We start from the raw sequence: 23,961 nt of genomic DNA, 5'->3' as shown, positions 1-23,961 counted from the left end.
AATAAATATTTCATTAACAACTTCAAATACCTATACATATGCTGCACATTTCTACTAGCTGCAGATATATACACACTACAGGTCTGACTACAGTTTCCTATGTGATAACTTATGCATGTTGGTGATAGGAATGTTACTGCTACATCAATATACATTTCATTTTTATTCATACACATTCATACCTGGCTCTGTTCAGCTACATCATCCTGCTACATTTGCTTTATATGGCTCTAGACAACTGTGGATGTTTGGTATTTCATACAACCATACTATCTGCATATTGCAAACTGAGAGCAACATATCCAGATTTTGGGACACACATTCCAGCTTCTGCACTTTTTTCAACACATGTTGCTGTTTGGTTGTGCCTGTCACATTCATTTCATTCTGTACTGACTGCAGTATACTATATTCGGGAGTTAATACTACTTTATTGGTGGATTCATACCTCTTTCTCACACTCTCTCACTTGTTTTATTTTTACAATTCAGGATGGTACTTAATTCTAGGCTTTATTGACATGTTTTACTTAGTTATAACAATCCTTTCCAACAGTCTCACTTGTGTCATGTTTCAGAATTTAAATGGGGATATATTTCACACATGTGTTTTACTCAGCTTCTGTAGCTGTACTTTTCAGCCTGCTGCAGGTTATGTATTATTATATTACAGGTGGAACATCTTTATTTCAGACTTGTTTCATTTTTATTTTTGGATTAAAGGCTGCATCACACTTATATAATCAAACAATACTAGCAAAATCTCTCTTACACTGTTACTTGCACTTTTTATTAATAAGTGACTACACTGCACTCTTTTGCAAGCTGTCATACTTATATTTTTTTACAGTTACAGGGAGAGAATTATTGACCTGCCTGGTGGCGCAACCACACCAGCCTATCGGCATAGGCTCGACGGTTCATGGAACGGACACCTGCAGCTGTAATATAAATGAAGTAATATTGGAATACACATCTCCATAATATCAGCTAGGTTAATTTCTTACATAAATAATTACATGTAACTTACTCAATAGTGGGGCGTTGGGAATTTGCCGGGCCTCCTGGATCCAACGGTTCAGTTGGTCCTTCTTCTGTCTCTTCAGGTCCGCATGGTGGTGACGGACCTGTTCACCAGTCCTTGGTATTCCTGTGGCACTGGTGAGATCATGTGCCAACCGGTCCCATGCCTCAGCCCTATATGCAAACCACAGGACCTGGCCCTGCATGAGTTGGGCCTCATGATCATGGACGAGGAGCCAAACCATATATTTGGACTCCTCAATGCCCCACCTCTGTGCTTGGAAGCAACTACCCTCTCCTACACCTGCCATCCTGACTGCAAATCAGTTCCACAATCAGTTATGCTGTGTATTCCCACCTATGGGGATTATATATGCCATTTTTCCTGCACTTATCTGTGATTGGCCATTTTGGAATTGTATCAGCTTCACAAAACCTGCTTTGTCATGCTCCTCTTTCCATTCATTCCTATATATATGCTATTACTGCATTTCTAAGAGCAACTGTCATGGCTTAGTGGTTCAGTACGTTGACTATTGAGCATGGTATCCTGAGTTCAAGCCTGGCCATTTGCTTTTTATATTTTATGACTGTCTACACAGGCCAGGAGGTGTGTCTGTGTAAAGACAATTTTGATACAGCTTGCTCAACGTTGCTCATCGGTTAGCTTGTTGGCCCAGTGTGCAGCTCCGCGCAAATGGGTCACGCTGGCTTACGCGCCGTTTGGCTGTCAGCACGCATATTACGCTCAGCTCAGCTACGGGCACACAGTTTCAGCGTGTTGGGACTCTGCTCAACCCCGGGCACTCCTTCTACACCTGTTAAACCACTACTCACCTACGGGCACTCATTTTACACCTATTAAAACACTGCTCACCTACGGGCAGATATACTCAGCTTGTTAGAGTGTAGCTCAGCTATGGGCATTTCTGACATTTCTCCTTTTTTTTCACACATTTCTTCATAATACATGGCCCATTTCATTACATTTTACATAAAAATAATTTTATACATGTACATATATGTCAGGGAATTGTTTTGTTCTTATTTCACTAAAAATAACAATTTATTTTGTTGGGTCTCAAACCATGACTGCCTCCTCTTCAGCCGACGTCTCTACCGCTATACTATTGCTTCTTGGCTTACTTTGCATATTTAGTTCTTGTATGCTTTTACACTGACTGCTAACTGTGGCTAAGCACTGGGCACACCCGGGCAAATGAGCGCACTCACGGCAAACATCTTTAAAACTTATAAAAAAAATATAACATGTTCATTTTTACATTTTATGTTAATAGTCTGTGGGGGCATGTGTTGTGTTTATTCACATTTACACGGACTCTGTCATGGGGGTTTACTTTCAGGACTTTTACTCTTCTGGGGGAGTGTCCGTTTGCAGGGCTTGCCCTATGGACATGCCCCCTACTGTCTTACATGGACCGTGTTAGCCTTAGGTGTGATTCAGCATGCTCTCATGTATATGCATGGCATGCTGACATCACACCATTTAACTGCAGCCTCCGTGTAAGCCTTGTAACTCTTACACGGAGGCTTCGTGAATCCTGCCCTATATGTTTGCTCAGCTTTGGAGAGTAGAGTAGTTTGAATATTTATAAGAATAGTAGCTGCATACATAAGACAAGGTAATAGAAGTGACTGAGATAGGGATATTTTGGAGGAAGGTGTAAGGAATTTCTGATTTCGATATAGTTGACCAAGTTTCTGGTGCATTTTCTTTATATAATGTTGGATGTGTATGTTGTATTTTAATTCATTATCAATCATTTTTATTTCTTTCTGTAAAAGCTGGCCTACAATGGCATCTCTTACGAAGAAAAGTTGGGACTTGGAATGTGCAGATAGACTTTAAACGTTTTAAAGATTCATAGAAGGCCATTGCAGGGAAACTATTCAGTAGGCTGATATAAAAAAAATGATCTACACCATCTCATACGAGTTTAACATGATCAAAGTGTTTAAGAATTACAAAAACTGTCTTCCAAGGCATGCCCTTAATTTGGGTCTTGTGAGGAGAGACAGATGGGGGGGCGGTGACAGAAAACTGAGGCAAGGTCCATCAGTAGGGCTTGTATAATGCTAACCTCTATAGCCATAGGTGTAGCATTCTTAGATATGAAACAAAAATACAACCTCTAGTTTAAGCTAGTTAGGACACTGAATCTGAAACAATTCTCCTCTGGGTGTAATATCAATTAAGCTTACATTTTTCTATGAAAGAAGTAATTACTTTTCGAGATTACACATGCTGTTCCAAATTGGGTAATGTGAAATCAGTTACTAGACCTAAGGCAAAGTCACCATTCCAGGGAGAAAATACAGATCTCTAAGGAAGATAGGTGCATCAGTGTTTAGACCATAAATAGTGGCAATTGTCAGTGTCAGTGTTGGAGTTTGCATGTTCTCCCTGTGTCTCATTGGGGTTCCTCCCACCTCTGAAAAATGTGCTGAATTTTTCCATCTCAAAAACTCACCAATGAGGGGAGCTGTAAGCAGCAGCTCATACTCTACAAGGTGCCCTATGGGGGAGAGTTGTACAGACCACCCACTTTCTGCATCTAGTGTGGTGCGCATTATCCTTAAGATAGGAGAGCATGGATTACAGACTGAGTGCCATGGCAGGGCTAGTTATTCAACAGTGTAAAATATGGCTCTAGGTGATTTGGTCATGTTGACTAATGTTGCCAAAATGGGCATGGGTAGTTACTAGTGATAAGTGAGTTGAGGACCCGGCCTACTCCAACCTACGCCAGGGACCCATGCTAATGGTAGGAGGGGTGTATGTGCCCATATTGGCCACTGTGTGCCCGCTATAAAGCTCAGCAGCCCTGGGTCAATAAGCTACTGGCCAGCCAGTGTCTAGTTGCCCGGCCTGGGTTACCTGTGATAGCTCTGTTGAGTGAAAGTTGAATGTAAAATCAATCAAACTGCCAAACATGAACTGAGAATTGCTACACTTAATGTAGTTTCACTGACAGGATGCAGCTTGGAAGTGGATGACATGATGATACGGAGAAGGCTGGACATTCTATGTATCCAAGAGACAAGATGGAAGGGCAGTGCAGCAAAGCCACTTGGCTTGGGATCCAGAGTCTACTACTCAGGTGGAGGGCAGGCTAGAAATGGTGTAGGCATTGTGGTGAGAGAGAGGCTTCAGAATGCAGTAAGGGATATCATCAGAATTAATGACAGACTCATGGCAATCAGACTCCAGTGTAATGACAGGGCAATATTCATAATCTCAGCCTGTTGTAATAGTGAGGAAAATAGTGCATTCAGACAGCAGTTTCAGGGCCTACAAGATAAAGCAGGACAACATGAATTGGTGTTGATAATGGGTGAGTTGAATGCACATATTGGAACAGACAAAATAGGATACGAGGACTGCCTGGGTCCACATAGGTGGGTTAACAGGAGTAAGGAAGGAGAAGACATTCTAGACCTCTGTCATGTAGCCAACACATGGGTCAGAAAGAGAGACAGTCACAAGATCACATACAGGAGTAGCCAACATGCAATTCACCTAGGCTTCATTTTAGTAAGGAAAAGGCATTGGGGAAGAATCCATGACTGCAAAGTCATCCCCAGTGAAACAATCAGCCCACAGCATGAACCACTGATTGTCAGAATCAGCTGCAAGCAGTGGTCAGAGAAGGCACTAAGGTCAACAGACAATAGGCTGAAGACCTTGAAGTTGACTGTAGAGAAAGTACGACAGTTCAAGGAATTACTCAGGGCTCTAACACCCCAAGAAGAGGAGGAAATAGGTGGAGTTGAAGAAGAATGGCAGCGCCTAAAAACAGCATGTGTTAGGACTCCAGAACAGATATGTGGCCAAGCCAGGTATGGAAATAAGGTACATATGGAAAGCTGCTGGTGGAATGCAGAAGTCCAGAAAGTGATCAAAAGAAAAGAGTGCAGGAAAAATGGGAATTAGAAAAGACAGAGCAGGCTAGGAATGAAAACTGGTTAGCTAACAAAGAAGCTAAGAAAGGAGTTGCAATAGCAAAGAATAGGCCATCAGAGACACTCTACCAGCTTCTGGAAAGTGACTCGGTGGGTGTACAAAAAACTGTATCAGGTTGCAAGGCAAAGACAGAAAGATAAAAAAGATAGTTAGACACCCTTCACAAGGGATGCAGGCAACAACCTGCTCACCAGTCCACAGGACATCAAAGGCAGATGGAAGGAGTATTGCCAGCAGCTTTTAAATGAAGAAAACCCAACAGAAGCTGTACTGCCCCAGAAACAGCCTATGATGAGAGAAGAAGAGGAGCCCACCCTAGAAGAAGTAAGAATATCACTAAGGAAAATGAAATCAGGGAAAGCAGCAGGCTCAGATGAGGTCACAGCAGATATAATAAAGATGGTAGGTGAGACAGGGGAGAAATGGCACCTGAGGGTACTCATAGCAATGTTAAGAGAAAGGCATATCTCAGATGACTGGAGACTAAGCAAACTAATGCCAGTGTACAAGAACAAAGGGGACATCCACAATTGTGGGCAGTACAGAGGCATCAAACTCCTAGCACATTGCATGCAAGTTCTGGAGAGGCTGATTGATAAATGGATTTATCAGAGCAGTAGAATGTAAAATGGGAGATGAGCCATCTGGATTCAGATCAGGGTGCAGTATAACTGACCCAATGTTTACAGCGAGAGAGATAGTTGAGAAGAGGCTAGAGATGAGGAAAGAGTCCAACTGGGTATTTCTAGACTTGGAGAAAGCATATGACAAGGTCTCAAGAAAACTGATCTGGGCAGTACTGTGGTTGTTCAAAGTCCCAAAAACATTGGTAGAACTAGAGCAGACTATGTACAAGGACCCAATGACTGAAGCATGAACAGTGTTTGGCCTCACAGAAGGGTTCTCAGTGGGAGTGGGTGTACACCATGGTTCAGTTCTGGGACCACTGCTGTTCATACTGGTGTTGGACTACATTAGCAAACAGGTTGGAGGGGGCAAACCAACAAAGTTACTGTATGCAGATGATGTGGCAATACAGGCAGACTCTGAGCAAGAATGTCAGCAAAGGATAGTGGAATGGAATGCAAAACCGAAATCACATGGGATGAAAATAAGCACAGATAAGACAGTGGTAATGGCAGCAAATTGGAGAAATCCAAATAATCTGAAACTTGAGATAGAAGGGAAGATAGTAGAACAGGCAAATAGCTTCAAGTCTCTGGTAGGAATGGCTGAGGAGAAGGGAAGTCTGAATGAAGAGGTCAAAGCTAGAATCTGAGAAGCTGCAGCCAACTGGCATAGAGTCTCATGTGTAGTCTATGACAGAAGAATGCCAAAGAAGCTGAAAAGTAAGGTGTACAAGACAGTGCTCTGACCATTGCTATTGTATGGTACAGAAACCTGGGCAGTAAAGGAAAAGCAGATAAATAAGCTAGAGGTGATGGAAATGAAGTGCCCGAGAAGGGTGGCAAGATGCACACTGTGGGACAGATGAAGAAATGAGGGCATAAGAGCAGAAGCCAAAGTAGCTCCAATTGCAGAAAAGATCAATGAGAACAGATTATGGTGGTTTGGACATGTGAGAAAAACAGAGGACAATATGGTGAAGAAGATTTGGGACAGACAGGAAGAAGGTAAGAGGAAATGAGGATGTCCAGCAAAGAGGTGGATGGATTGTGTGAAAGAAGAGCTGTGACAGTCAGGCATGAGTGTTGAAGAAGGCAGGAATCTGGCACTGAATCAAGAGAGATGGTGATAGTTAACACAATACCCCAAACCTTTGTAGACAAAATGGAAAAAGATGGCTGATGATGAATGCCATGCTGAAGGTAACCCAGACAGCTCTGCCCTCCCCTAATGTACAAATTTCTGTTACAGTCCAACCCAGATGCTTGTGTATAAAAATTGTCACACCTGCTTTGTTTGCTTAGATCTGCATACAATGTTTAATTTGCAAATCTTTTGGAAAACCTAGACGTTTAAGTATGCAGTCTGCTCCTTCTATAGTAATGGGTACCTGAGGGTCCAAGTTCAGTACTTTAAATAGTTGCACCTCTAGGAAGGAGCAATAGTTTGTTGTTACTATGTCTTCCCTAAGACTTGCTAGCCACAATTTACTTCTATGGCATCAAACCTGCTAAAGCAAATCGTGAAACACAGAATCTAAATGACCATAATCAGGACTTACATACACTAAGTCCAAGATGTCCATTTCTCCTGAGGTATGGTGATGTCAGACTTGGTAAATATAAGTTCAGGATGTGGGGTATAGGGGGCTTATCCCCCCCATCAGGGAGTGCAGGGCGCCTGATTAAAGGAGAAGAGGGAGCTTTGAGATTCGCTGCTTTCCTTGGTTTTTGGTCTTTTTTTTTTTTTTGTGCCTTGTCAGCGCTCAGTATTTTGAGTGTTGACATTTCAATAGGGAGCCCTACAAGCGATATCCTTGGCTATCACAAATTAATTGTAGTTCAGTGTTTTAGTTGGTAAGGCATAAAACACAGTCCCAGGATAAAGCAGCTCATTTACTCAGTGCTGTCTCCATCATGGATATCATTGCACTGTGGTCTTCTACTGTTGCTTCTGCAGCCTAGTAATATCTGACTGCAACTCTATTAGTATTCTCATAATGAGGGATGTCTGGCTGTCCAACTTGAAAAGAATAAAGGCCGTTATTATCACTTGTGCTGACCCATCCTCAGTGTTTAACTCAGTCATGAGAAAATTTGACTCTGTTTCTATTATTCAGTATCAGCTTAGCTGATTATTTTTCACCAGAGAAAACTTTATGAATACAAGCTACCAGAAATTACATAAAAATATGTTTTTCTCATTGAAGGGTATTTGAAATTTTGACGGAAAATTAATTGCTCACTGGAGCACCTTGGAAATGTTGTTCATGTGATGGTGTTCAACATTATTTCCCACTCTGCCCGATGCTGTTGCTGAGTACAGACACTAAACAGAAAGAAATAATATCAGACAGCTTGATCCCAATAATCTCTTACTTTATCTCTGTAACCCTGGTGGACTTTTGCAATGACAGGAGTTATAATGATCATTGAAGGCTTTGATTGTCCCTGATGCACCAAGCCCAACTATTGTTTTTTCTCTCCAGCCACATTTTTTATCACATATCAACCAAGATAGTACTATAATTGAAAGAAGGTTCCTTTTGCTGCCCATGATATTCTTTGATTGGGCTCTTGCTTTATTAAGTGGGTCACTTTCCTGCATCACAAAATGATGGCGAGATTAGTACTTGATATGGCTCTATGTTCTCCCTTGACAATTACTACGGGCACCATTCAAAGGTATTGACAATCATACCTCCTTTTTGCACTAAGGATTGAACATCTGTCAGTCTTCCTTCAACTTCTGCTAAAACAAGAAGTTATCCATAACTTCTCAGTATACTTTGTTCCGGTTGTTCAGTTAAGACTGTAACTTAGTGGTTAGAGATCCATACCAATATTTTATATGAATTAGCAAAATACTACTGCCTTTCAAATAATTTTTGAAAGCAGTTCTGTCTTAATAAATGCACATTTGACTTTCAAATGATAGATATCTTCCACTGATAGCCCAGGCATTTGCTTTAACCATGGCTTAGAAGAACAACTCATGCAAAATAATTGTAGGTTTTTGAAATCCTGTTATAGGCTAAGGATAACTCCTGGGGTATGCAAAATCTAGAATTCATTGCTCCTTTTGTCACAGTTAAAATTATTGGTCTTTTCATGATACTGCACTATTTGGATCACATTATAGAAGATCCCTTAAGCATCATCATGGGATACACAATTTATAGTGTATTTATACACCAGAATACACTATTTATAGAAAAAAGATAGCTAATTAAAAGAGCAGGAGAAGTAATAATTATTGTTAAGAAATAAGCACATTATTGTGTCAGTGGTAGTCATTACTACTTCATCCTGGCTTATTTTGCTGTATAGCTCTCACAATTGTTTTAATGAACAAACACATATGTTCCACCACCTGGGAGATTCAGTCTCTCATGTACTGCACTGTTTACTTCTTCTTGAACTTCAATGATTTATTTATTGGCTTTCTGTCTACATACAAACATTGCTTCATGTTTATTATTTTGTATATTCTTTGTTTTCTAACTTACAAACTCATGTCCTCCCTATTCTATGGCCTGCTCTTCCCTTTACATAGAGTTTTCATTTCAAGTGCCCCTACCCTTCATGATTCTATCTGTCCTTCAGGCCTATCCTATCAGGAAATTATTTCTTCTATTATTAATTATGGAAAAGGCAGTCTTCATCCCAGCTCTACAGCAGACAGTATGATAGGGAACAAAATGCATGACTAAGCACTGTGTGTTCTCATCTCATCTTTAATGCCAATACATGACATGTATCTCTGATAAAGTTCCAAGGAAAACACTGATACAATCTATATTTGCTGAGCTTCCATCCCTACCCCCTATAGGTTCATAGGTAGGTACTAGGCTATCTGCCCAAAGGCATTTATAAGCCTAGCCAGAATGTGTTGGCTTTTGCCACCCACTTTGATTAGTTCCCTGTGCCTCTGTCCAGCAGAGCCACTGAAGTGATCCACGGGGTAAACTTTCTGTTTCCCATCCACTCGTCAAGGTTTCTCTTGAAGAGTGTTAGCAAGGAGCTCTGCCTAATGTAGATTGGAATCTTGTTCCAAAGCATGGGAAGTCTCTGGGACAGGAATCTATCCCTCCAGCATGTCTTGTTTATTGTTGTGATGAGGTTTAGATCCCTAGAGTGTGTGGCTCGAGGGGATAAGGTTTTCTTTAGGTGGAGCATGTCCATCAATTCTGAGCTGAACATGGCCTTGTATGTTAGGCAGAGATCACCTCTGAGTAGGCGGTTTGCAACCGAATACAGCTGAAGTTTCTTCAGTCGAGCTGCATAGGGCATCTGTTTGAGGCCAGTGATCCTCTTGGTGAGGTACTTCTGTTGTCTTTCCAGCTGTTGCAGGTGTCTTGTAAGGTACATCCCAAATAGGGCATTGTACTCTATGATGGGTCTGATGAGTAGAGGGGCACAATGACCTCTTTTGATCTGGATGTGAACCCTTTTGTGATTAGGTGGGCCACATAGAAGGATTTTGTAACCACTTTGACAATGTGATTATCAAAGGAGGGAATATTATCTTCTTGGGTCCCCAAATCCCTTATTACATTTTCCATATTTAGGGGACTACCACCTATGTGGTAGTTTGTGGGTACTTTGTTTTTTCCAAAGGGGATGACTATGCACTTTTTGGCATTTAGCTTGAGGCCATGATTTTGACACCAGGTGTCCATCTCAGTGAGACCTTTTTGATTTACCTATTTTGGTTTTTGACCCTATGTTTGGTTTAGTCTATGATTCTTCTTTTTTTCTCTTAATGTGAGCCAAACTTTATTAAAATTCAGCACATACATAATATAGTAATATATTCCTTTATAATCTTAAAGCCAGCATATATATAATTCATAGATAACTTGCATTCTGAAAATTAATTGTTTACTTTCATGGAACGTAATAACACAGCTTGGGTTTGAACCAACTCCCTTCAGCTTTCTAGTACTGTGCACTTCTTATGGAATTATAATACCAAATCATCACAGGTATCATTTTTGGTAACCCTTTCTTTTAAATCTTATTTTTCTAAAAAATTCATAATAAACATTCTCTATCATTAATATTTTTGTTTCTTCTGCATGCTTTCTTGCCTAAATTTTCACAGTTGGCATAATGGTTAAGGCCTTTGCCCCCCATGCACAAAGTATGAGGTTCGTGCCTGACCTCAGGCCAAAGCCTCTATGTAGTTTGTGTCTCTGTGGAGTACTAGTCACCTCCCAAAGACATGTTGAGTGTTTCCACCTGAAACTTGCCCAAGAATGGAGTTGTGGGTAGAAGCACAGACTCTAGATGTTGCCCTATAGGGGGATACACAGTAGACTGAGTCCCATGTCAGGGCTAATCACTCAACAGTGTAATAATTCACTCTAAGTGATTCAGTCATGTTCACTTTGTTTGTGTCTTTTGGCTTTTCCCAGTTAGGGGTCGCCACAGCGGAACTCCGGTCTGCTAATGAGTGGTAGTGGATTTTTACGTACCGGGTTACCAGTCCTGATGCACAACCTTCAACGAAGGCACACCCCATTCACGTATGCCTCCACACAGAAGACACTCTAGCTGAGAGATTCAGTCATGTTCACTAATGTTGCAAAATGGGCATGTGTATTTGCTTGTGATCAGTGGTTGAGGACCCTGCCTACTCCAATCTACACCAGGGAGCCATGCTAATAGTGGAAAAGGTGTATATAACCCTGTTGGCCAGAGTGTGCCTGCCATAAAGCTCAGCAGACCTGAGTATATAAGCTACTAGCCAGCCAGTGTCCAGTTGAGTTACTTGGGAGAGCTCTGTTGAGCAAAAGGTAGACATCAAGTCAACCGACTTGACAGACATGAACTAACAATTGCAACACTCAGTGTGCATTCACTGACAGGTCTCTGCTGGGAAGTAGATACTATGATGGTAAGAAGGAGGCTGGATATCCTATGTATCCAGGAGACAAGATGGAAGGGCAGTGCAGCAAAAACAGTGGACTTGGATCCAGATTCTACTACTCAGGAGGAGAACATACCAGAAATTGTGTGGGCATTGTGGTGAAGGACAGGCTTCAAAAGAGAGTGTGTGATGTCCTCAGAATTAGTGACAAACTCATAGCAAACAGACTCCAGTGTAAGTACAGAATGTTATTCATAATCTCAGCCTATGCTCCACAGCAGGGTTGCGACAGAGATGAAAAAGAGTCCATTCAGACTGTAGTTACAGGAACTAATAGATAAATTAGGACAACATAAATCAGTGCTGATAATGGGTACCTGAATACACATATTGGAACAGAGTGAAAGAAAAGGATATGAGGACCGCGTGGGTCCACATGTGTCGAACAACAAGAATAAAGAAGGAGAGGCCATTCTCGACTTCTATCTGGCAAATGGCTCGATGGTGACCAACACATGGTTTAGCAAGAGAGACAACCAAAGTTTACATACAAGAGTGGTCAACATTCAACTCAGGTAGACTTCTGCCTAGTAAGGAAAGGGTACTAGGGTAGAATCAGTGATTGCAAAATCATACCCAGTGAAAAAGCCAGCCCACAGCTTAAACCACTGGTTGACACAATCAGCTGTAAGCAGTGGTCAGAGAAGGCTTTAACGTCAACAGAGACTAGGCTGAAGACCTCGAAGTTGATTAGATAGAAAGTACAGCAGTTCAAGAAATTATTCAGTGCTCTGGAACCTCAGGAAGAAAAGGAAATAGGTGAGAGAAAAAAGAATGCAGTAGCATAGCATAGGTAAGGCAGGGTCAGAAAGGCACCTGCCCCAGGCGCAAAGTGTTTTGAGAAGTGATTGGCCAATCCCTGTCACTCTTTAATGCATACCAGCTTTTGCAGTCAAACCTGAGCACTGTAGCACTCCATGTGTGATTTAAATTCTAGTAACTGCTTGAAATCTGAAATGAAACATGAGCACCATAGCACTCAGTGGAGGGTATGAACTGTAGCAACTGCTAGCTTCATTTCATTTGCAACAAGCAGCTTGCTACAGTATAAAACAAAAAGATTTTTTTTTATTATTATTTTTGTTAAAACCTGGGCACTGTAGTACTCCATGCAGGGTATAAACTGTAGCAACTGTATGCTAAATTTGTACCAAGCAGTTTCATAACAATTTAAAATAAATAAATATATATGTTTTTAATTATCTTTTTACAAAATAAGAGGAGGGTGGGTCATGGTCAGGGAATAGCTAAGAGACCTAATAGGTGAGGCAGGAGTGGTGGAGCGTGTTATTTGTCTGGACACCTGAATAGTATGTCAGTAGAAAGAGCAGACTTTTTTTTTTTATTTTATTTTGATTGGGTATTGGTTCTGCAGGAATCTTTAAGAAGCCTGCCTGCAGTTATGAAGAAGTTTTCTTTTGTTTTACTCACTGAAAGAGTGAGGAGGTAGGTTGGTAGTTCAAGGTACCGGCACAGGGCACAGGTTGAACCAGCTATGCTTCAGTTGGAGTGGCAGCTCCTCAAAATGGCATGTGTGAGCACTACAGAACATATATGCAGCTTTGCCATTTATGGAAATAAAGTACATAGGCAAAGCTGTTGGTAGAACGCAGGAGCCTGGGAAGTCATTGAAAGAAAGGAGTGCAGGAAAAAGATAGAGACAGAACAGTCAGACTAGGCTAGGAAGAAATACTGGTTGGCTAACAAAGAGGCTAAGAGAGGAGTTGCAATGCCAATGAATGAGGCATCAAACGCACTCAACCATCTTCTGGAAAGTGACTTAGTAAATGGCACAAAGAAACTTTATCAGGTTGCAAGGAAAAGACAAAAAGATAAAGAAGATAGTCAGATACCCTTTAAAATGAATGCCAGCAACAATCTACTCACATATTCACAGGATATCAAAGGCAGATGGAATCAGTATTTCCTACAGCTTCTGAATTAATAAAATGCCACATTAGCTGTACAGTCCCAAACACAGTCGGCAATGAAAGAAAAAGAGGAGCCCACCCTAGAAGTTAGAACAGAAATAAAGAAAATAAAGTCAGGGAAAGCAATAGACTCAGATGAAGTCACAGCAGATATGATCAAGATGCTAGGTGAGATAAGGGAGATATGGCTCCTATCCCAGATGTCTGGAGAACACACCTCTCAACTGTCCAGATTTTTGCAGAATGTCCTGATTTTTGCCTCTTATTTTTGGTCTGTTTCTCATAAAATTTGTGGTTTTCTGGCAAGTCTTTGAGAATTTAAGTTACTAAATAATATTGAATTTTCTCTGTCATTCTAGCAACTTTCCAAGTTTATAAAAGCAATATTTAAAATCTGTCCCTATGTTTGGATCCTTGTCCCCTCCATTATTTCTGTCTTTGTCCAGATTTCTTGCACTGAGAGGTATGCTGGAGAATAAACATTCAAATGCCAATGTAGAAGAACAAAGAAGACAGCCACAACTGTGGGCAGTAAAGAGGTATCAAACTCCTATCACACTGCATGAAAGTTCTCAAGGACATGATTGATAAATGAATACCTGGAGTAGCAGAATGGAAGATGGAAGATGAGTAGTCTGGATTCAGATCACGATGCAGCACAATTACCCTAATGATTGCAGTGAGACAGATAGATGAGAGGACGCAAGAGGTAAGGAAAGAGTCCAAATGGACAATCCTATACTATGAAAATGCATATGACAATGTCTCAAGAAAGCTGAGTTGGGCAGTCCTGCAGTGGTTTAGTCCTAGAAACATGGGTAGAATTAGTGCAGGCTACAAACATGGACCCAGTGACTCAATATAAACAGTGTTTGGTCTCAAAGAGGGGTTCCCAGTGGGAATGGGTGTGCTTTAGGGTTCAGTTCTCAGCCTACCACTGTTCATATTAGGGATGGACTACATTAGCAAACAGGTCAGAGGAGACTGATCAAAAAAGTTGCTGTATGCATGTGAAGTGACTTTACAAGCAGACTCTGAGCAAGAACTTCAGCAAAGGATAGGTAAATGGAATGAAAAATAATGAGGGCACATGGGATGAAACTGGATACAGATAAGGCAGTTGTAATGCCTGAAGAAGTTGAGCACTGAGACAGAAGGAAAATAGTGGAACTGCTAGCAGCTTCAGGTATCTGGGATGTGTGGTTGAGGAGGTCAAAGCTAGAATCAGAGGGGCTGCAGTCAACTGGTACACAGTGTCAGGGGTAATGCATGACAGAAAAATGCCAAAGAAGCTAAAACATATGGTGTACAGAAAAAGTGGTGTAGCCTGTACTACTATATGGAACAGAAACCTGGGCATTAAAGTCACAGCCATTGAAAAAGCTAGAGATGTGCCTTAGACAGGTGGCAGAATGCACACTGTGGGGAATGATGAAGAAATTATTACATCAGAGCAGAAGCCACAGCAGCCTCAATTGCAAATAAGGTCAAAGAGAATAGATTACAGTAGTTCAGGCACATGTACAGAATAGTAGAAGGCAATCTATTGAAAAATATTTGTAACAGATGGAAAAGACAAGAGGAAATGTGGGCATAAACCAAAAGGGTGAATGGTGAGAAAGAAGACCTGTGATGACTGTAGAAGAAGGTAGGAGAGTGGAACTGAATCAAGAGAGATGGTGACAGCAGACATGATACCCTGACCCCATGTAAAAATAGGAAAAATTGGGATTATGATGATAATTATTTTTATTTCATTTCCTTTATTGCATATTATATCCATTCATGCATGCACAACAGCTTCTCTCTCATTCTGTTTTTGTGAGATCCCTTTTGAGATGTTAAGATGTCTTCTATAACCAACTGCACGTTTTTCCTCATGTTATTGCTCATTTTCACTTAAATTCCACAAAGGAGAAGGAGAGGCTTAGCAGCTATCTTCTACAGGGTAATGTTATTCTGTGATATTCAGAAACCGTTATAACTTTGAAGATACAGTGGCTGCCATAACTAGTCACTGGCAGGTATAACTTGCTGAAGAAACTTTACTAAGTAAGCCATCTTTCCATAAATTTTGCATAAAGAAAAGTTAGAAACAAAGTTCATGTAATATAATATATAACAATGTAAAATAGTGATCTATATCTACATATATCTAATATCTAATATCTATCTATGTATCTATCTATGTATCTATCTATCTAGCTATCTACCTACCTACCTATGTATCTATCTATATATATATTATTGCACTAGATTTGGTCAAATGCTTCCTTGGTCAACAAAGTGCTCTGCAGGTCAGTTTCTGTGAATGGCAGATGGCGAGATTGCTATTTTGGTTGACTTTCTGTTTTGGCAACAAGGGGGTGCCTAGGTAGTACAGATCGAAATATGTTTTACCAAGCTTAGGAGTGGTAATTTATCACTGTGGCAAAGCAGAAATTTCCTGAGACTCCAAGAGCAGAGAAAGTTTTTTCTTACATTTATTTCATTTAATTGCACTTCTTAACGCTTATAGTTGTGTTATACAGCTAATCTACTACATACATTTTGCACTGTTATAAAGCATTTTTTTACTGTTTCACTGCATTTTTGTACTGTGTTTATACTGTTTTAACTGTATTTCTATCATTAGATAGTTTCATTACTGTAATTGCATTTTTATTGAACTACTTAACTGTAAACTGTTTTTTCATACTGAGAGTTGTATTTTCTGTGTGTGAGTGCTAGTCTGTGCTTTTCTGAGAAAATGTGTGAGATTTCTGTGTTTTAGTCATGTAGCATAGTCTGGATAGAGGCCTGCTGTTATCTAGGTTTGGTTGCTTTGCTCATTGAGTTTCCTGTGTTTCTGGCAATCATCTTCTGCTGGTAGTGTCTTGTCTTCTCTGTTAGTGAGAGTAACAGGGTTACCTGACCTGCTCTAGTACAAGTGATTAGTAGAAAGAGCAGGGGCCTAGCAGGATTGGGTAGTAATCTGAGCTTCTAGATTCTTCCATCTATTCTGGTATTTAAAGCCTGTGTTTGCAGGGTGTTGCAGTTGTTTGCTTGTTGCATACTGCCGCTGAGCTGTTTTAACCCATTGCAAGGTATCTCAGTTGCATTTTTTCCATTACTGGCACTCCTGTGTAACTGATGCCCTCCCTTGCAACTACTGTGATTTTATCCAGTCCTACTCACACCTGTAAGTATTCTGTTCTGATAGTACCCATGCTACCATCCTTTACCTCTCTTCCACAGATTCTGACAACCATTGGTGGACAATTTCCTGTGGTTTCCCCTGCTAGTCTTGTTGATATGGGCATCCTGAGACAGTGTAGCAACTGCCTCATGTACACCAACAACCCTCTTCTTCTACCACCTATGAACACAATATGTGAGAGATGCAATTGCATTAAGAACCTAGAATCCTTGCTGTCTCAATCACAAGCCAGTACATCTGGCACTGAGAAGGTTGTCTGCACAAACACCACAAACACCACACCTCTAACACCACCCACACCTGTACAGTACATTCCTACATATGTGGAGGTTCTCAACAAAAACATACCTAAATAAAATAGACCTCCAAGGCAAAAGCACACATGCACATCACAACCCACTGCACCAAGCAACACACATAGTACACATGCCTGTGCCTCACAGCCTCTAAGGCCCAGCCACAATCCAACATACTAGTCATAGGAGACTTTATCGTGTGACACATGAATGTGCCCCTCACCAGGGTAGACATGGTGAAAGTCATGCTAAGTTGCTTGTCAGGTGCTAGGATATGCCATATCGCTCACACACTCAGGTCTCTCAACAACAGGTACTGTTATGACTCTGTTATAGCCAATGTTGGTATGAATGACTTGAGACGTACCTCTCTGGAGTATATGAATAGAGACACGATTGAGCTCGCTGAATATGTGTCCCAGGAAGGTATGTCCCTAGCCTTAAGCAGCATCCTACCATCCCCCAGAATTATGCCTCAGTACAAACAGAAAATGATTGACTTTAACAATTGGCTTAGTTTCTGGAGTCATTCCAAGGAGATCCATTACCTGACAGCCTGGGAGGACATGATTGACAGACTATGATGCTTTGCCAGAGATGGCCTTCATCAGTCTCACCTGGGCTTCAGACTTCTGGCAAAGGCTCTTGCCTCCCCCATAGTGCCTTTTTAAAGTAATGTCATGACGGCAAAATTACCAACGTGAAAAATTCTTCTAAATGAAATTTAAAGGTTATGCTGATAAACGCTAGGAGTCATAACATGAAACTGCACTCACTGCAAGCATTCCTCACCCTGGAAGATGCTGACATTTATGCAGTCACTGAAATCTGGTTCAAAGCTGCAGAGAGCACTCCAGGCTTACCAGGTTACATGTCCAACCATAGTTTCATACTCCAAACAGAGGGCTACAAAGCCAAAGGCGGTGGAGTGTTAATATTTATCAAAGAAATACATACCTCATGGCTGGTCAAACAGTATAATAGACAGGAGACACTCCAGGTGCAGTTAACTCTTGACACAACACCTATTCAAATACACCTATTCAAATCATAGCTAGCTAGAAACCCCCAACCATGACTCAGGAGGCCCACTTCACCTATCTGGACTTACTTGAATCCATCAAGGTTCAACCCTCTACCCTGATCCTGGGCGACATTAACTACCCAAACATAGAGTGGAAGACCTATTCTAGCTCAAACATGAATGCCCAGAGATTCCTCGACTTTGTCAATGCCAATGCATTGGATCAGCTGGTCAACAACCCCACAAGAGATGAAAATATTCTGAACCTGGTACTAACCAACATCAGTAGCCACTACAGCACTCCAACAGTGTCATCTTCCTTGGTAAGATCCAACCATAAAGCAATCACTTTCAAAGTCACCATCTCCCCTAATCCCCCCCCCCTTTGCCGGGGTTGAACAAAAAAACTTTTCCAAAGCTGACTGCAGCCTCCTGAAAGCAGGTATGAGCAGCTTTACAGCCACCATCCCTTGAGTTGAATGAAACACTAATGTCCAAGCTTACACCAAAAAACTGTATGAGCATTTCTATATCTGCATGGATTCATTAATACCTAACAGGACCAAATCATCTTCCTCAAGGAAGAATAAACCTGTCTGGTGGATAGCAGTAATAAACAGACTCTATAATAAAAGGAAAAAATTGCTGTCCAGGACCTTGGAGGAGCAGGTGCAAAGTTGGAAGCAATTTCTCCTTTGTCTGAACAAGCAAATAAGGTCACTGGTGAAATCCTCTAAAGTTAACTTTGAGTCCAAATTGACCACATCCACTAAGGACAATCACAGGGCCTTCTTCAAATACATCTGCAATCTCAAAAGTAACTCCCAAATTTACTCTGAATTGGTGGTCAAAAATACTACATACACAAATGCCATAGATATAGACAACTGGCTGGCAGTCAAGTTCAGTGAAATGTTCACCCCCTCATCAGTTAACCAGGACATCCACAGGACCTGCCCCCTCCCCTCATCATCAGGGAGCAGGTTATTATTGCCCTCTCAAAGGCAAAAAATACAGCCTCCATGGAACCTGAAAACATCCCTGGCTGTGTCCTACATGAACTCAGGCAAGAACTCTCAGTACTACTATGCACCCTATTCAACTAAAGCCTGTGCACTGGCTTCGTTCCAGCAGAATGGAGAATAGCCACTGTCATCCCTCTGCACAAAGGTGGAGCATCCACTGACGCAGGCAATTATAGGCCCATCAGCCAAACTAGCCTGATCTGCTAAGGCCATGGAATGCATTATCATGGACCTTATAAACAAGGACATTGGCAACCTCAAAACACTTGACCCCACACAGTCTGGTTTTGTCAAAGGTAGATTATGCCTGTTAAACTTGGTTGTCATCTTTGAAACAGTCACCAAAGCCATGGATGAGGAAAAGACAGTGCACACTGCCTACCTTAACTTAGCCAAAGCCTTCAATACTATCCCCCACTCGGGCATAATAGATAAACTCTCCCAGTTAGGCATCTACCCATATGTTACCAGATGGGTAGCTAACTGGCTCACTTATAGAACCCACTCAACCAAAATAGGGGAAGCCACCTCAAGCAGTAGATTCATAACAAGCAGCATACCCCAAGGATCAGTTTTGGGGCCTCTACTGTTTGGGTTATACTTTTCTGAGGTGCAAGCCAAAACCAGTGGTCTGTGGCTGACCATATTTGTAGATGACTGCAAGTTGGGCACTGTAACTTCCTCTAGTGATGTGAACATCCTGCAAGACAGCCTTAACCAATCTAATTACTGGTGCCAGAAGCATGGCATCCAACTGAATGCCAAGAAATGTATCATTATTCCCTTTAGAGAAAACAGTGTTCCCACTAATTATCACATTACTAACAACGTGCTAAGCAAGCAATCAGTCGTGAGGGACTTGGGCACCCAGGTTGATAGCAACCAGATTTTTGAACACCACATTGCCTCCCTTGTACAGAAGGCTTTCTGCATGATCCACCTCATAAGTAAGGGTTTATCATCCAGGAACAAGGAGGTCATAACATCCCTGTACTCCTCCCTTTTCAGACCCATTATTGAATCAATGCCCCCTTCGGCATGTACCTTGCCAAGCACATGCAGCAGTAGGAGAGACCACGGAGGTTTCTGACCAGGAAAATCCAGGGTCTCAAACACCTATCCTATACAGATAGGCTAAAAGCCTTGTCCCTCTACTCATCTTGTACAGACTGCTCAGAGGTGACCTGTGTCTGGCATACAAGTCCATTTCAGACTCAACCTTGATAGAGTTGCTACATATCCGTAAGTCAAACTCCACTCACGCAACCTGCATGCAAGGTCTCAACCTGGTCTGTTACATTAAAAAACTTGTTGGTTAGATAGATTTGTGTCCAAATGACTCCCCCATCTGTGGAACAGACTTCCTCTCCATGTCAAGCAGAGTACCTCACTAGCCCTCTTTAAGAGGAACTGGGACAACTGGATAGGAAACAGAAAATATGTGTGTATGTGTGTGTGTGTGTGTGTGTGTGTGTGTGTGTGTGTGTGTGTGTGTGTGTGTGTGTGTGTGTGTGTGTGTGTGTGTGTGGTTATTGTTGGGTTTGTGTTTGGGTAAGGGTAAGTAAAGGGATAGTTTTAATGCAAGTGTGAGTGTTTGCAGATTAGGGTTAGAGTAAGGGTTATGCAATCAGATAGATTCAATGTTGTGTATGTATGTGCATGCATGCATAGTGAGTGTTAGAGTGGTCTTGTGTAGTGGCAGTGATATGGAAAGGAGTTTGCTAAGAAAGGTGTATGGTTAGGGTTTGGGCAGGGCTGGCTAGTAGTACCAAGGTGGGGCATTGAATTCATTTTGTTGAATCTGCGATTATTAACAATGTAAACTGAAATTTATTTTTGCGTGAATGCAGTTTTGTTCAATTGAAGGGAATATTGATGTTGGGAACATCAAATTTTCCCTGCTGTCTGTAAGATTTTAGTTGTGTAAGGTGTGTTTCTTCTGATTTTTTTTTAATAACGCCACAAGTTTTGAATATGCCAAAAGATTTTGTATTAAGGGTAGGAGTGTGTGGTGTGTGTGTGTGTGTGTGTGTGTGTGTGTGTGTGTGTGTGTGTGTGTGTGTGTGTGTGTGTGTGTGTCTGTGTGTGTCTGTGTGTGTGTGTGTGTGTGTGTGTGTGTGTGTGTGTGTGTGTGTGTGTGTGTGTGTGTGTGTGTGTGTGTGTCTGTGTGTGTGTATGTGTGTGTGTGTGTGTATGTGTGTGTGTGTCTGTGTGTGTGTATGTGTGTGTGTGTCTGTGTGTGTGTGTGTGTGTGTGTGTTTCTGAGCAAGGATCAGAGTAAGGGCTAGGTATAGGGATACATGTAGCACCATGCGCTTGTGTTTATGTGAAGTGTGTGTATGTGTATTTGTGAGCTTCTTACATAGTGGTTCTCTTAAGGAAAGGGTTATTTTTTTTTTTGCAAGATAATATGTTAAGGATATTGCTAAGTTTTAGTTTTTCTTTTTGTTTCTTTTTTTGTACTCACCAGAGCAGGAAAACATTTGTTTTCTTTTTCAATCACTGCAGTTTCAATATTATTCTATTGTCAAGTTTAATTACTTTTAGCATGTAAACATCAATGCTGTGTGTACTGAAGTTTCTGCATGTAAAAATTAAAGGATATAATTACATATATAACAAAAGAAGCAAAGACGGTTACAACCCCTTTAGGCTAAAAGGGAAATACAATTAGCAATGGATGCTCAGTTAAAATAAATTATGTGCTGTCTTATCTAACCGTGTTGATTTCCTTGTTCTCTAAATGTGTTAATTAAATTTGTATACCAGAAATAATGCACAATAAAAATAACGAAGAATATAGCCAAAATAAGAAGCAGAAAAAATAGCACTAAATAATGCTTTGTATGTGAAGTTGGTTTGTAGACACTTTCCCGACGATGACTGATGGTCTGTAATAGGATGGAAAGCTTTGCTTTATTTACTTCATCTGATTAGACTCTGCTTTTATTAAGTGGTTGACAGCTTTGTAAGCTAGATCCTTCACTGTCGTGACCTTAATAGTAAATTGAAGGTTTACTGCCATCAAAGTGAGGCCTGTCACAATGGTATAGCCTAAGCAGGAATATTTTACTTTTAGAGGCTGGAGGATACAAATGCTGCAACCGTATCTTATTTCTGGAAATTATAGACATTAAATATTTTCATTTTCACATATAATTATTTGTTTCAGATTTGTTTTACTTTGCTCACAATTCTGCACATATGATTCAGGGGTACTGCGCTTCCAGTGATATGTCTCAGTGAGTATAGAAACATATTTCACTTATGTCATAAATGGCATGCAGGGCAGCAGACAATTGTGCAGTAAGGAATATGCACTTATGCAGTCTTAATTAAGAAACATAAAGTAATTTCCGTGTTTCTCTCAGGAAATACACAAACACAATTAATACCATTCTGAAGTAGAATGCTCTTCCCTATTGTTGATCAGTTTCAAATGAAAAACTGTGCAGCTGCTGTCACACGTTGTATCAAAGAATGAAAACCTACTGAAATGTCTGGCTCAGCAGTATACATTTTCTATCTAGCAGAAATGATGCTCTTCAAACTGTATACAAAGAAGTAATTACTTTAGAAGAGTGTTACAGTTAGTAAACATCTTTTCCTTCTAAGTAATACTTCATTTTTACATTTTTCATTTTTTTCTATTTTCTGTTTTGCTTCTACTTAGGATTTACATAGTCACTTTAATCAGGTTTATTTATTAATGAACTATATATAAATACAGTCACATATTAACCATTTTATAGATTTTTAAGATTACTGTATAAAGCCTTTACCAGTAATTGCATTCTGATACACTGTTCATTAATTCTCACACTTGTCATAATATATGCATATGAAATATGAGTATGGGTATTCATCATGTTTTAATAAATAAGATACTGAAGGTTTCGACACAAGGGCCCTAAATATGCATAACATTCATGAGATGATATAGAAGAGGATATTGCCAACATCAGAAGGTTGTAACTTTTGAAAGTCTACGTATGTAAATCTTAATTCAATGATACCATTATGAAGTTTTCACTGTAGAACTGCACTAGAGCTGTTATTCTATCTCAATGTCATACTCATAATTTTGAAACGTATTAGAGTGAAGCAGGGAACAAAGGGCACAGGCATAGGGAAGTTAATGCTTCTGTCCCTAAACTGCTTTTAGTAGAAAACTCTTTTTTATCATGACAAGAATTGTAAAATGATTATCAGGGAATCTGTTATAAATGGGTAATGAGTAAAGCAGATTATCTGAGATTATCAACTAGCAGAAGTTTAAGAAATTGGCTAGGGACATTTTACAAAGCTCTGTTTTCCCTGTTTTTTGTAAAACCTGCCTGATGTCTCCACTTTCAGTACTCATATTGCCATTTTAATTTCACAGAGGAAAGAACAAGGTACCCCCTGGTTGAGTGATTCACTTCTGCCTGAGAAGCACAAAGGGCCCATTCACCCTTCCAGTGGTAACAGTCTGGTGGTAGAGATTGTGTCAATTAGGAGGTTCTGTAGAGTAGCCTATCCCTATGGCTCTCACTCCTTGGCTTCCTTAATTTCCAGAATGCTGCCCAACCTCAGGATGGTTTGCATGCCTACACACACTTTCATAAACACACACACACACACACACACACACACACACACACACACACACACACACACACACACACACACACACACACACACACACTATGTCATGGCTTTCACAGTGTTGCACGCTTGGTGTCACTGTGTACTGTGCAGACTTGTGTTCTGTGAATGCAGTTCCCAGTTCTCCTACTAAATCTCTCTCAACTGGAATGCAAAAGCCACATCCCTCGCACCAGGGAGGGTGAGATGTCAATGGCTGCTCACTCCAGTCCAGTCCCTCAAGCACCTATGAATTAATCAAATATAGGTAATTTGAGGCACAGTCAGGGCT

The sequence above is a fragment of the Protopterus annectens genome, chromosome 2.part2 (assembly GCF_019279795.1).
Source record: "Protopterus annectens isolate FY-2018-M chromosome 2.part2, PAN1.0, whole genome shotgun sequence".
NCBI lineage: Eukaryota > Metazoa > Chordata > Ceratodontiformes > Protopteridae > Protopterus > Protopterus annectens.
The sequence above is the reverse complement of the archived record's forward strand: the minus strand, read 5'-3'. Positions refer to the sequence as shown.